This window comes from Lepus europaeus, chromosome 5 (assembly GCF_033115175.1).
Source record: "Lepus europaeus isolate LE1 chromosome 5, mLepTim1.pri, whole genome shotgun sequence".
In the NCBI taxonomy this organism is placed as follows: domain Eukaryota; kingdom Metazoa; phylum Chordata; class Mammalia; order Lagomorpha; family Leporidae; genus Lepus; species Lepus europaeus.
This window is the reverse complement of record NC_084831.1, coordinates 132,256,259-132,271,486: the sequence shown is the minus strand read 5'-3', so window position 1 is coordinate 132,271,486 and position 15,228 is coordinate 132,256,259.

The following is a 15,228-nucleotide window of genomic DNA, read 5'->3' as shown; positions in this document are numbered from 1 at the left end:
GTCGGCGTGTCGAAGCTACGTCGCCGAAACGTTCGAAGGAGCTGCTGGCTTACAGCTCGGTGGACAGTGCGACAAAAGTAACCCAAGGACCCCCGAAGAAGATTCTGGGCTTCGGTTGATGTTGGACTTTTGTTAAAAGGCCGGCGCTGCGGCTCACTTGGCTAATCCTCCGCCTGCGGCACCGGTACACCGGGTTCTAGTCCCTGTCGGGGCACCGATCCTGTCCCGGTTGCCACTCTTCCAGTCCAGCTCTCTGCTGTGGCCCGGGAGTGCAGTGGAGGATGGCCCAAGTGCTTGGGCCCTGCACCCCATGGGAGACCAGGAGGAAGCACCTGGCTCCTGGCTTCGGATCAGCGCGGTGCGCTGGCCGCAGCGGCCATTGGGGGGGTGAACCAATGGAAAAAGGAAGACCTTTCTCTCTGTCTCTCTCTCACTGTCCACTCTACCTATCAAAACAAAACAAAACAAAAAACAAATTATTGATGGTAATTAAACCAGTCAAAAGGACTTTTTTTTTTAAGCCCCCAGCGGGAGAGAGACGCAAATGGCTGGGGAGTTACAGCCAAGGTGTGGAATGAGGGGCTCAGAGCATGGAAAATTACTAAGAGAAGGAGCCTTGCTGAACCCACTGAACAGGATTCTTGCTGCAGGCAGGCCACGGCGATCAGATGTCAAGGGTGACGGGTGAGATTGCTGATCAGATATCTAGGGTGAGGGCTTCTCTCTAAACTGACTTAGCAAGATTTTTGCCAGGACTGTGTCAGGCGGTGGGGGGTAGGGATGGGGCAGGGGACCCAGGAGAGGCTCTCGCCTGGGAAGAGGACTCTGTAGTCTGATTAAGGTTTGGTCACAGAGAGAACCTGTAGAAGGTTTCCGATTGACCCGAGTTCCTGCTGGGAAAGAGCTCTTTCCCTAAGCTTTTGTGGCCACTCCTTTTTGTTTATGTGTGTATTCTCTCCCCCTCCGGTGGGAGAGGCCACTATGGGACTGCGCTCTTCATACATCAGGTGTAATGACAAACACATCTCTGAAGTGTGATAATGACAGCGTAAGACCAGAGATCTAATTGATAGAGAAAAATCTTTCAGATACAGTATGGGGTGTGGGAGGTGGGTAGAGTTTTTGTTGCAACGAGCAGTTCTTTAAGTGTGCAGAGGTAGCATTTTGAGAGCAGGAGTGACAGCTTAAATTGGTGGCGTCCCCATCCTCACGTTCATGGGGAAATGGCAGGTTCCAATGGGAAAGTGAGAAGGGCGCTGGGAAAGAGCACGGGGCCTTTGAGGAATCTCAGCTGCTTACAGGAAATGAATACAGGTTAGGAGATAACTAGGAAACCATCTGTTAGGGTTTAGTCTCCGAAAACCCTACTGTGCTCGAGCCACGCTGATTAGGCATCCCAGGGAAGAGGCTAACCAGCAGTGACCCACTTGAGTTCTTTTTTTTCTTTCTTTTTTTTTTTTTGACAGGCAGAGTTAGAGAGAGAGCAAGAGAGAGGTCTTTTTTGTGTTGGTTCACCCCCAAAATGGCTGCTAGGACCAGGTGCTTCTCCTGGTCTCCCATGTTGGTGAAGGGCCCAAGCACTTGGGCCATCCTCCGCTGCCTTCCCGAACCGCAGCAGAGAGCTGGACGGGAAAAGTGTCGGGGCCAGTGGCCCTGGCCCGACATGAGATGCAGCAGGCTGAGGCTGTCCCTTATCTAATCCTGTTTCCAAGACTTTTGGTCCCATATTCCTGCAGGCAGGATGTGACTTCTGATGAAGGTTTATGATGTTCTTTGCACTATCTGCAGAGCTTGTACCCTGATCATTGCTACTTTGTAAACTTGCTCTGTTCCTGTGCTATGCATGATTGCACACAATGAATGTTATCTGTATGGGGTCTGGGGTATATAACCTTGTCTTTCTGTGTGCTCAGGGCTGGAGACTGAAGGGTTTCTTTAGGGAGACTGCCTCCAGTCCCTCATCGCCGGGCCCCCTACTTTGGCTTGGAACGCGATGAGGCAATAAACGTGGTGATGAATTGACTGAGTGCTGCGTGTCTCCATGTGGTTTGTCGGGAACGGGACAGAATCCAGCGCCCCAACCAGGACTAGAACCCGGGGTTGCTGGTGCCGCAGGCAGAGGATTAGTCATGTGAGCCACAGGGCCGGCCCCACTTGAATTCTTGACTCTGAGCCCAATTACCATCAGGGGACATCAGTTTTGACAGATGCATCATTGCTAACGAGACTTCCTGTGCGCACAGGGACCTCCAGAGTGGTGTTTGTGCGTCAGTACTTCTCTCTGCTTGGGTTTCCTAGTCTGTAAAAGAGTTGAACTGGACATCGTGGAAGCCTTTGCTCTGCTCTGTTAACTCGGGAGCTTCTGGCCTTTGCTAGGGTGAAGATGCATAGACAATCATCTCCCTCAGTTCTGGGCATCAGAATGAGATAGTTTTTCAAAAAAAGTGTGTGTTTTTTTTTTTTTAAAGATTTATTTATTTATTTGAAAGAGTTACAGGGAGAGAGAGAGGTTGTCCATCTACTGGTTCACTCCCTAACTGGCTGCAATGGCCAGAGCTGTGCTGATCCGAAGCCAGGAGCCAGGAGCTTCTTCCAGGTCTCCCACACGGGTGCTGGGGTCCAAGAACTTGGGCCATCTTCTACTGCTTTCCCAGGCCATAGCAGAGAGCTGGATTGGAAGTGGAGCAGCCGGGACTTGAACCGGTGCCCATATGGGATGCTGGCACTGCAGGCGGCAGCTTTAGCTGCTACGCCACAGCGCCAGTGCCTCAAAAAAAGTTTTTGAAAGATGAAAGAGAATGAGATAGGTCGCAGAGCCAGCCTGGCCAATGTGAAGTCCAATAGCAGTGAGGAGAGACCATTGTTCTAAGCTGCTGAGTTCTGTGGTGCCTTGTCATGCAGTGTTTTTGTGGCTTTAGGCAGCTTATTGAGATAGAGACAAGATGCACCTGGAATGTAGGGCTCCTAACACTGGCCCCCGGGGGGGAGGGTGTTCTGGGACAGGAGAAAGCAGAATTGCCCATTTCGTGGTAGGCAAGGAGATCCTAGGTGAGGGTGGGGGAGGAGAGGAGACCCAAACAGGGGGAGCAGTGTCACTGCTGACTGCCCTCTTTAGAGCGTTGGCACTTTAGAGGGAGAGCAAGGTATGCCTGGGAGATCTGGATGACCCTGCTCTGCACAGTGCTTGGGAGAGCTTAGAGGTTCCTGGAGAGAAGAGGTGTGGCCAGAACACCTCAGCGCGTTAAGGAGCACTGCCTCATGCTAGCAACGTGGCAAACACACCCTGCATGCATAAAGGCTCAGACAGAGCAGCAGTTTATTTTCCGCCCATGCAGCAGTCTGCAGTGACTGTTCCCAGTCTGCACGTGACTCCTCCAGGCCAGCATGTAGAAGCCCACGTTCCTTCATGCTCATGGATTTGCCACAACCTCGTGCCTTGTGATTGTCTTCACCCAGCAGAGTGAGGAGGGAAGAGGAAATGGAGGAGGCACACTCTTTTCTTGGCGGGATGCATTTCTCTGCTCATAGTCCACAGGGTGAGATCAGTTACGTGGGCATGGGTGAATGGGAAGGGGCTGGAAGATGTGCACGCTGGGCGCCCTCCAGTGGTCACTCCGTACCCGAGAAGGGGGTCCTTGGAATTTTGCCTTTGCCACTGGATGCTTTTTTTCTTTGAAAACTCTAAACATTTTGCTCCACTGTCTTCTAACTTGCAAGATTTCTGAAGGGACGTCTGATTTTTTTTTCATTTTTTTAAAGGATTGATTTATTTATTTGAAAGTCAGTTATAGAGATAAGAGGAAGGGGACAGAGAGAGAGAGAGAGAGAGAGAGAGATTTTCCATCTGCTGGTTCACTCCCCAGATGGCTGCAACAGCCAAGGCTGGGCCGGGCAGAAGCCAGGAGCCAGGAGCCAGGAGCTTCTTCCAGATCTCCCACAGGGGTACAGGGGCCCAAGCTCTTGGGCCACTCTGCTTTTTCCAGGCCATTAGCAGGGAACTGGATCAGAAGTTGGGCAGCCAGGACATGAACTAGCACTCATGTGGGATGCCAGCCTCTCAGGCAGTAGCTTTACCCACTGTGCTACAACACCGGCCCCTGGTGTGTATTTTTTACCCTTATTCCACTATGGGTGAGATGTCCCCACCCCTCGATCTTTTAAAATATTTTCTTGGGGCTGGTGCACAGCGGGTTAACGCCCTGGCCTGAAGTGCTGGCATCCCATATGGGCGCTGGTTCAAGACCCAGCTGCTCCACTTCTGATCCAGCTCTCTACTGTGGCCTGGGAAAGGAGTAGAAGATGGCCCAAGTTCTTGGGCCCCTGCACCCGTGTGGGAGAGCCAGAGGAAGCTCCTGGCTCCTGGCTTCGGTTCAGCGCAACTCCAGCCGTTGCGACCAATTGGTGAGTGAACCATCGGATGGAAGACTCCCTCTCTCTCTCTCTCTCTGCCTCTCCTCTCTGTGTAACTCTGACTTTCAAATAAATAAATCTTTAAAAAAATATATTTTCTCTTTGTCCTTGATTTTCTATAGTTTGGATGTTGTGTTAGTCAGCGCTGTCCTGAGAGAAGGAACTATAAGCCATATATATATATGCCATATATATATTTATATTTATATAAAGAGGAAAGATCTATTATGGAAATTAATTGCCATATATATGCCATATATATTTATATTTATATGAAGAGGAGAGATCTATTGTGGAAATGAAGTGGTTCGTACCGTAATGGGGGCAGGCTGCCCCTTGGTGTGCTGTGTGAAAGCCCAAGGAGAGCCGGTGGTGTAGTTCAGGGTGGCTGTGAAGGCCCGAGTGAGTGTGCGTGTGCATGCCTCCCCGTGGACTTGGCTAAATCCTGACGCCCAGGAGCGCTGACGTGCCAGGTAAAAGAAGATGGCTATTCCAGGTCAAGAAGAGAGAGCTTAATCTTCCTCCACCTTTCTGCTCTCTACAAGCCCTCGGTGGCCTGGATGCTGGCTGTCCACGCGGTGAGCATGGGCTCCAGTCCTGATCTCTGCTACAAGCACCCTCATGACCATGATCAGAAATGTTTTGCCCGGTGTCTGGGCTTCCATTAACCCTGTGAAGCTGGCGCAGAAAATGAACCATCACAGACAGGTGTGGGATTTTTGTTACTGGTCCTGCTGGATTCTCTCTGAGCTTCCTAGATCTGTGACATTCTATCAGTCCATCATTAATTTTAAAAAATTATCAGTGGCCGGCGCTGCGGCTCACTAGGCTAATCCTCCGCCTGCGGTGCCGGCACACTGGGTTCTAGTCCCAGATGGGGTGCTGGATCCTGTCCCGGTTGCCCCTCTTCCAGGCCAGCTCTCTGCTGTGGCCAGGGAGTGCAGTGGAGGATGGCCCAAGTGCTTGGGCCCTGCACCCCATGGGAGACCAGGAGAAGCACCTGGCTCCTGCCATCGGATCAGCACGGTGCGCCGGCCTCAGCGCACTACCGCAGCGGCCACTGGAGGGTGAACCAACGGCAAAGGAAGACCTTTCTCTCTGTCTCTCTCTCTCACTGTCCACTCTGCCTGTCAAAAAAAAAAAAAAAAAAAAAAGAGAGAGAGAAAATTCTCAGTTACTATTATTTCCAATGTTTCTTTTCCATTTTCTCTCTTCCTTTTGGTATTTTTCATTAGGTAAATGTTATGCCTTTTGCAAATTTTCCCATAATACTTGCCTTTATTTTGTATATTTTTTCTCCAGTTTGCAAGTTTCTATCCACATACCCTCAAGCTCACTGATTCTTTACTTGCCTGTGTGTAATCTGATGAGCCTATAAAAAGCATTATTCATTGCTGTTAGTGTTTTTCATTTCTAGAATTTCCCTTTTTAAAAAATTTTCCACATTTGTGTTGATTTTACCCATCTGCTCTGACACGTTCACATTGTCCACTATAGCTCTTGGTGTATTAATCACAGTTATTTGAAGTCCCAAGTTTGATAGTACCCGAATCTCAGCAATAGCTGAGTCTGGTTCTGATGCTTGCTTAATCTCTTCAAGCCACATGTTTTGGGTTTTAGCTAGCCTTAAAATTTTTGGCTGAAAGCTAGACATGATCTGTAAGGTAGACCTTCACCTTCAGTGTGAAGGTTTTTGTTTTTGTATATGTACTGAGAGTTAGGCTGTGTTTACTGTTTGCAGTAACTGTGGTATCAGAGGCTAGAATTTGCTCTAGTGTTTCTGTGTTTCACCTGCTGTCTTTGGATTTCCCTAGAGACTCTTTCTTAAATATGGTCTTGGATTTATTCTCTTTCCTCCCCTCCCTTCCTTCCTTTCTTCTTCCTTCCTTCCTAGAAGATTTATTTATTTATTTGAAAGGGAGAGAGAGAGAGAGAGAGAGAGAGAGAGGGAGAGAGGTCTTCCATCCACTGGTTCACTCCCCAATTGGCTGAAACAGTCCAGGCTGTCCAAATCTGGAGCCAGGAGCTTCTTCCAGGTCTCCCACATGGGTGCAGGGGCCAAGCACTTGGGCCATCTTCTACTGCATTGCCAGGCACATTAGCAGAGAGCTGGATCAGAAGTGGAGCAGCTGGGACTCGAACCGGTGTCCATATGGGATGCTGGCATTGCAGGTGGTAGCGTTGCTCTCTATGCCACAGTGCTAGCCTGTATAGTTCTTTCAACTATAAGCTGTTCTTACTAGACAGAGGGCTGATCAATGTGGTGTAAAGATTTGGAGGAAGACGCATTCTCTAACTCTATGATTAGTTCTCAGTCCTTCAGTGAGCCTGGGTCCCTGGGCTGTGACAGTCACAAGTGCTGCTCACTTTCCCATTCCTTCCCTCTTAGTGAGGCGTGAAGAGGGGCTGGAGTTGGGTGCCTCCCTTCTCCCAGGTTGGCTGGGTGCTGATAGACCTGAGTTGTTTTGACTGTGATAAAATCGTTTCCTTAGAGGGCAGGGTTTTGTTAAGAATAGGATTCTGTGGGTTTGCTTCAGAATGGTTCCTTGTCCCCTCCTGTCTGCAGAAGTGTAAGGAGAATTTCTTCTGAGAAACAGGTGGGTGCTCTCTGAGACTACCTCCTCCTTCAGGGTTTAACTCAAAGGCTGGTCCACACTGAGCCTCATGCAAGTGTTTCTGCCATGCTGGTGCCAGCCAGGGGCTCCGCCTGTCTGTATTCTAATCATCTCTGCAGGTTCAGAGGGCAGCTGCTTGCCCTATGACCTCAGTTTTCTTATGGATCTCAAAGGAGGTGTCAATATTCAGTTCCAATTCTAAGATTTTTTAAAAAGATTTATTTAATTTACATATTTATTTAAAGAGTTACACAGAGAGAGGAAGAGGTAGGTAGGTAGGTAGGTAGGTAGATAGATTGATAGATAGATGATAGATAGATCAATCTTCCATCTGCGTGTTCACTCCTCAAATGGTCGTAATGGGGGCTGGCACTGTGGTGTAGCAGGTAAAGCCACTGCCTGCAGTGCTGGCATCCCATATGGGCACCGGTTTGAGATCCAGCTGCTCCACTTCTGATCCAGCTCTTTGCTATGGCCTGGGAAAGCAGTGGAAGATGGCCCAAAGTCCTTGGGCCCTGCACCCATGTGGGAGACTTGGAAGAAGCTCCTGGCTCCTGGCTTCAGATCAGCCCAGCTCTAACTGTTGTGGATGGGAGACCTCTTTCTCTCTCTTCCTCTGCCTCTCTGTAACTCTGCCTTCCAAATAAAATAAATAGATATTTAAAAAAAATGGTTGTAATGGCCGGGGCTGGGTCAGGTCAAAGCCAGGAGTCAGGAGCTTTTTCTGGGTCTCCCAAATGAGTATAGGGGCCCAAAGACTTAGGCCATCTTCTGCTGCTTTCCCAGGCACATTAGGAAGGAACTGGATTAGAAATGGAGCAGCTGGGTCTTGAACCAGCACCCATATGGGATGCTGGCATCACAGGTGGTGGCTTTTCCCACTATGCCACGATGCTGGCCCCCCAATTTTAAGATTTTTACATATTAGACCAGAAACTGCTTTACTTGTTAGAAAAAAAATTATTCATAGAAAGAATGAAAGTTCTATCACACACATGTAACTGTTGAGTGCTTTTCCTGGAAATACATATTGTGAAAAAAATCTATGCATGGATTTCAACTTTTTGCAGAAAAATAAACTCATTCTAACTTGTTACACACTTCTAAGTGAGATCTATTTTGAGACATTGATAAGGGTGAGGCATTGGTTTGAAAAGTGCCCCTATCAGAACAACATGTGTTGTACTAAAATTGAAGCAAGAACAGGCATCAAACTTAAGGTGAAATAGTTGATGACAACTTATGGGGACAATGCCCCAAATAAACCATCAGTTTACAAACGGGTAACTCTTTTTCAGAAGGGATGTGATGATATTGAAGATGAAGGCCACAGAGGCAGATCATCTAAATCAGTTTCCAAGGAAAATTTAAACTTGTTCTTGCCCTAATTGAAGAGTCCCAATGACTAAGAGCAGAAACAATAGCCAATACCACAGACAACTCAGCTACTTCAGCCTACAAAATTCTGACTGAAAAATCAAAGTGCAACATCATTTCTGCTTGATGGGTGCCAAAACCCTTTTGCCGTGATCAGCTGCACAAGTCCAGAGCATTTGATGAAAAATTTAAATAAATGGGATCAAGATCCTAAAACATTTATTCAAATAATTGGAATAGGAGATGAAATATGGCTTTAGCAGTGCTATCCTGAAGACAAAGCACAATCAAAACCATGGCTACCAAGAGGTAGAAGTGATTCAATCAAGGCCAAAGCAGACTGGTCAAAAGCAAATGTCATAGATTTTTGGGGGTGCTCAAGGCATTTTTATTTTTAAACAATTTTTACTATTTTACTAATTTTATTTTTATTTGAAGTAGAAAGAGTAAGAGAGCTGGGCCAGGCTGAAGCAGGAGCTTGGAACTCTATTCAGGTCTTCCACACGGTAGCAGGGACCCAACCCCTTGAGCCATCGTCTGCTGCCTCCCGGGATGCACATTAGCAGGAAGCTGGATTGGAAGTGGAATAGCTGAGCCCTCACCTGAGTGCCTGCACTCCCCTATGGCATGTGGATGTCCAAGTGGCGACTAAAATTACAAGGGTAATTTTTGAGGGTTTTTATGGAAAATCAGTAGGCACTCAACTTACAGCCCTGATTTAGCTCCTTCAAGCTTAATTTATTTCCTAATCTTTAAAAATGTTCAAAGGGCACCCACATCAGTTAATAATGTAAAAACAGGACATAGGATATAGATAAATTCCCAGGATCCTCAGTTCTTTACGTATGAACTAAATGGCTGCCATCATCATTTCCAAGACTGTCTTGAATTTGACAATGCTTATGTTACAAAATCAAGCTTCTATTTTATGTTTTTATCTTTTAGCTCCATTTTTCCATGAACTTTTTGTTTCTTTGGAAACACTGAGGGATAATATAAAAATATAGCTCAATGAAGAAGTTTAAATAATGAATCAATGAAGCCTAGTATTTACTCCTTAGGTGTCCACAGCTTGATCCAAGAAGAGAATTTAGATTTCAGAGGAGTAGATGACAGCTTATTTGTTTATTTGCTCTCAGCCTAGCTTTTGCTGGGAACTAGAAGGGATGCAATTTTCTAGTGGGATTCTGAAATGCTAGTGTTTATATTGCCTACTGGACAATTTTAAGTGCTTTGGAATCCACGTTATCAGGGTGAGGAATTGATGTACAACTATATAATTACAAAAATTAAATGAGGGGTGGGTGTTGCAGTGCAGTGGTTAACTTGTCATTTGGGTTGCCTGCATCCCATATTGAAGTGCTGGTTCCAGTCTTGGCTCCTCCACTTCCAATCTAGTCTATCAGGCTAATGCTTCTGGGATGGCAGTGGATGATGGCCCAAGTACCTAAGTTCCTACCACCCACATGGGAGACCTGGATGAAGTTCTGGGCTCCTGGCTTCAGCCTAGTCCATCATTGGCTGTTGTGGGCTTTTTGGGAATGAATCACTGGACAGAAGAATTCTTTCTGCCTCTATCACTTTGCCTTTCAAATAAATAGACAAATATTTGAACATAAGGACAACTGTGGACAGAGTCAGATTTTTCTTTATTAAGTAATTTTAGATCAGTTTTAGCACATGCTTGGTGGAATCCTTAAACTTCCAAACTTCAAACATTGTAAGCTAATTTTGGCCTGGAAAGTTTTAAAGATGTTATCAGCATTGTCAAATTCAAGACAGTTTTAAAGATGTTATCAGCAGGCCGGCGCCACGCCTCAATAGGCTAATCCTCCGCCTAGCGGCGCCGGCACACCGGGTTCTAGTCCCGGTTGGGGCACCGGATTCTGTCCCGGTTGCCCCTCTTCCAGGCCAGCTCTCTGCTGTGGCCAGGGAGTGCAGTGGAGGATGGCCCAAGTGCTTGGGTCCTGCACCCCATGGGAGACCAGGAGAGGCACCTGGCTCCTGCCATCAGATCAGCGCGGTGCGCCAGCCGCAGCGCGCCAGCCTCGGCGGCCATTGGAGGAAGAACCAACGGCAAAAGGAAGACCTTTCTCTCTGTCTCTCTCTCTCACTGTCCACTCTGCCTGTCCAAAAAAAAAAAAAAAAAAAAAAGATGTTATCAGCGCTGTGGTGCAGTGGGCTAAGCTTCTGCCTGCGGCAACGGCATCCCATATGGGCATCGGTTCAAGTCCCGGCTACTCTGCTTCTGATCCAGCTCTCTGCTACGGCCTGGAAAAGCAGTAGAAGATGGCCCAACTGCTTGGGCTCCTGCACCCACATGGGAGATCCAGAAGAAGCTTCTGGCCCCTGGCTTCAGATCGGCTCAGTGCTAGCTGTTGCAGCCATTTGGGGAATGAACCAGTGGATTGAAGACCTCTCTCTCTGCCTTTGCCTCTCTGTAACTCTGCCTTTCAAATAAATAAATAATTTTTTTGGGCCCCTGAATGTGATTTCTCATCTACTGAATTACTCTGATCAGCATAGATTATGCTTGCTTTCCCCAATACTATTCTACAACAGAGCTTGTCAAGGTTGTCAGAGTCATATTGCCAAACTGAACCATCAGTTCTCAGTCTGTATCTTACTTAACCATGGTAGCCTGCACACTCGCGTTCCCCCAAGACTCATTCCCCTTAGAATCCATACCTGTATGGTAACCTCCTGCATCAGCTGAGGGCTTTGGCCATGGGACTTGCCTTTAACCAAGGGGACATTAACAAGTCTGGAGCAAGCAGAGGCTTCATCAGCATTGGTCCATTGACTCTTACTTTCTTGACCCCTAATTGCTAAGAAGTCTGAGCTCTCCTGCTGGAGAGGCCATGTGGAGAAGAAATACTGCACAGCACCCAGTGCTAACATCCTGTGAACAAGGCCGTCAGCAACCGCCGGCTCCCAGCCCAGGCTGCATATGTGCCTCCAAGCAAGACCAGCAGAGGTACCACCCGGCTGAATTATTCTAATTGTTGACGCACAGAATCATGCACAATGAAATGGATGCTGCAAGTACCTAGGTTTGGGTTGCTGCTTACTGCAGTCATAGACCAGTAATATACTTGATACAGCAGCAGCATTTCCCAAAGTTGGTCATGTCACATTGTGTGTGTGTAATTATGGTAAACTATATGCAACAAAAGAAACACTCAACAAAGTGAAGAGCCAACTGACAGAATGGAGAAATTATTTGCCAACTATGCAACTGATAAAGGATTAATAACCAGAATATATATAAAGAGGTCAATAAACTTAACAACAACAGAACAACCCAGTTAAGAAATGGGCATAAGACTGAAATAGGCATTTTTCAAAAGAGGAAATCCAAATGGCCAACAGACACATGAAAAAATGCTCAGGATCACTAGCTGTCAGGGAAATGTTGAATAAACCCCCATTAGAATGGCTTTCATACAGAAATCAACAAGCAACAAATGCTGGTGAGGATGTGAGGAAAAGGGCAGGTGCCTTAATATACTGTTGGTGGGACTGTAAACTGGTACAGCCACTGTGGAAGACAGTATGGAGATACCTCAGGAATCTGAATATAGACCTACCATATGCCCCAGCCATTCCACTCCTGGGCATTTACTCAAGGGGAATGATTCCCACATATGAAAGAGTTATCTGTATCCTCATGTTTATTGCAGCTCAATTCACAATAGCTAAGATATGGAATCAACCCAAAGGTCCATCAACAGAAGACTGGATAAAGAAATTATGGGATATGTACACCATGGATACTACAGAGAGGTTAAAAATGAAATTCTATCATTCGCAACAAAATGGATAAAACTGGAAAACATCATACTTAGTGAAATAAGGCAGTCCCAAAAAGACAAATACCGTATGTTCTCCTTGATGCATGATAACTAATAGAGTGCCTAAAAGGTGAAATTGACACTTTGAGATGCAATGACTTGGAACAGCCCTTATCTCTACTGTTGAGGAATTTTTTTTCATATTATTTGCTGAACTATACTTAGTATAGAGTTAAGTCTACATGTATAAATTTAATTGAAAATAGATCTTAGTAAAAAATAAGAATGGGAATAGGAGAGGGAGGAGGAAGAGGGGTGGGAATGTGGGTGGGAGGGTGGGTACAGTGGGAAGAATCACTATGTTCCTAAAATTGTATTTATGAAATGCATGAATTTTGTATTCCTTAAATAAAAAGCTTCTGGGGAAAATATGCATCATAAAATTTACCATTTTAACTACCTTAAGTGTACAATTCAATGGCATTAACATATTGTACAGACACCACCACTGTTCATTTCTACATTTTTTTCATTATCTCAAATCTAAACAAAACTCTGTTAAACAATAACTCCCATTCCAGCATCACTCTGCCCACAGCCATCATTCAACTCTCTGTCTCTATGAATTTGCCCATTTTCGGTATCTCATGTAAGTGCAGTCCCACAATATTTGTCTGTGTGTTTCTGGCTTATTTCACTGAGCGCAATGAGTTCGAATTTTATCCATGTTGAAGTGTGGGCCAGAACTGCCTTTTCAGGACTGAATACTATTGTGTGTATAACCTGCGTTTTGTTTTTCCATCATCAGTGGGTGGACGTCTGGGTTGTTTCTATGTTTCGGCTATTGTGAGTACCGCTGCTACGAAGATTGGAATACAAGGATCTGTTTGAGTATCTGTCATGGCTCTGTATTTGAAACTTTATTTGGCTTTCAGGATCTCATGTTCATTTTTTTTCTTTTATTGCATCTTGTCAGCTTTTTTCCTCTTCTCCTACGCCTCTGAGCATCTGAATGCCTCTGACTTCCCTTCTGAGAGTTCTCTCTGCACTCATTTCCTTATTTCACCTGTTCCTCTGGCTTAGCATACCCACATCTGAAATGAGTCCCACTACTGTGCTCCAGTGTGGGCTGCTCTGAACTTCCGACTCATACGTTCACCTGCTTGCCAGAAATTTCTACGTGGATATCTAAGAGGTATCACAAACTAAATCTATCCAAACGTGAAATCCTGCTACTACTCCCAAATTATCCTCCTATAATCTTCCCATGCCATGCATAGTTCCATCCTAATTGCTCTGACCAAGTTATTCTTGTCTTTCTCTTTTAATCCATTAGCGAACCCTGTAGCTTTGTCTTCACAATATCGAGGGTGTATTTGGCTTCCCATCACCATCTTGGAGTAAACCACCACTATCTCTGCCGTAGACCCCTGCCCATAACCTCATGGCTGGTTTCCTCCCTCATATCTTTCTTCCCTACAGCCTGTTCTCAACCCAATGCCAGAGTGTTGTAAAAAGGCAAGACTCCTCCTCTAGTGAAAATTCTCCAAGTGGTATAAAATCCACACCTATTACTGTGTCTGTTGTTTTTTTAAGATTTATTTATTTATTTGAAAGGCAGTGTTACACACACCCACCCACCCACACACACACACACACGGGGCGGGGGTAGGGAGGGAGGGAGGGAGAGAGAGAAAATCTTCCATCCACTGGTTCACTCCTCAGTCTGCAATGGCTGAGGCTGGACCAGGCCCAAGCCAGGAGCTTCTTCCAGGTCTCCCACGTGGGTGCAGAGGTCCAATCGCTTGGTCCATTCTCTGCTGCTTTCCCAGGCACCTTAGCAGGGAGCTGGATCAGAAGTAGAGCAGCTGAGACACGAACCAAACCGGCACACATATGGAATGGCGGCACCCTAGGCAGCAGCTTAATCTGCTACGTCACAATGCTGGCCCCATTACTGTGTGTTTTACGGTGTTAAAGACTCTCTTCCCCCAGGCCATCTACCCCTTTAGAGTCTTGGCACTGACTACTCCTTTACCTTGGAAAATTCTTGTCGTTATCTCACTAGGTCTCCATTTGAATGTCACCATCCAGAGCAGGCTGTGACCACTCATTGTAACACAGCAGCTCCCCCACACCCCAGATCCCCTACCTCCTGTATTCTGCTTGGGTGTCGTCTTCAGACTTCTCTCCATCTGACATCCTCTATTTTTTTTCTTGTTTGCTGTTGTCTGCCTCTCTACTGAACGCAGGCTCCATGGGTACAGGGACTTAGTCTGTCACGTTGATGGCTGTGACTGTGGTGGCCAGAGTGGACCCTGACAGGTAGGATGCCCTCAATACATCAGTGCTGATGGAGGGAGAAATCTTGAGTAGCTCTGCCTCCGGGTGTAGGCACGGGAAAGTAAATCGGCAAAGTGCACCTGCCAGGAACAGGACAGGCTGACCCACAGCAGTGGGTGTTTGATGCATACGTGTTAGGTGGTGGAGAATCATTGTCCTGAAGATAACTCCATTCACTTAAGGACATAATAATTAACTATTCTTTCTGGTAATCACAGCAAGATTGTTTATGGCAGCCACTTCCGGTCTGTGATATACAATCAGGAGTTTGATCTTCCCCATCACTGAGGCAGCGGTGGGGAATGAGCAGATGGATGCCCAAGAATGACTCTAAATTTTTTTAAAATACTGCTCTTCAAATACAGAATGGACACATAATAGATTTATTCAACTTGGTAACGAAGGAATCAGATGGTAAAGCTGGTCTCACGAATATTTCAAAAATGTTTAGACACTAGGACAGAATGTTGAGTGCCGGGTTAGATTATAAACCCTGTTAATATTTTACAGGGTAATAACACCATAACTTTGTGGTTATCTTTTCAATAGTATAAAATTTATTTGCATTCTTACCTGATGAAATACTGCAAGTTGTTATCTAACTTCATAGTGTCTAGGCACCAATCAATAATAAATAGTTGGGGCCATCGTATAACTAGTGAAGCTGCCACCTGCAGTGCAGGCATCCG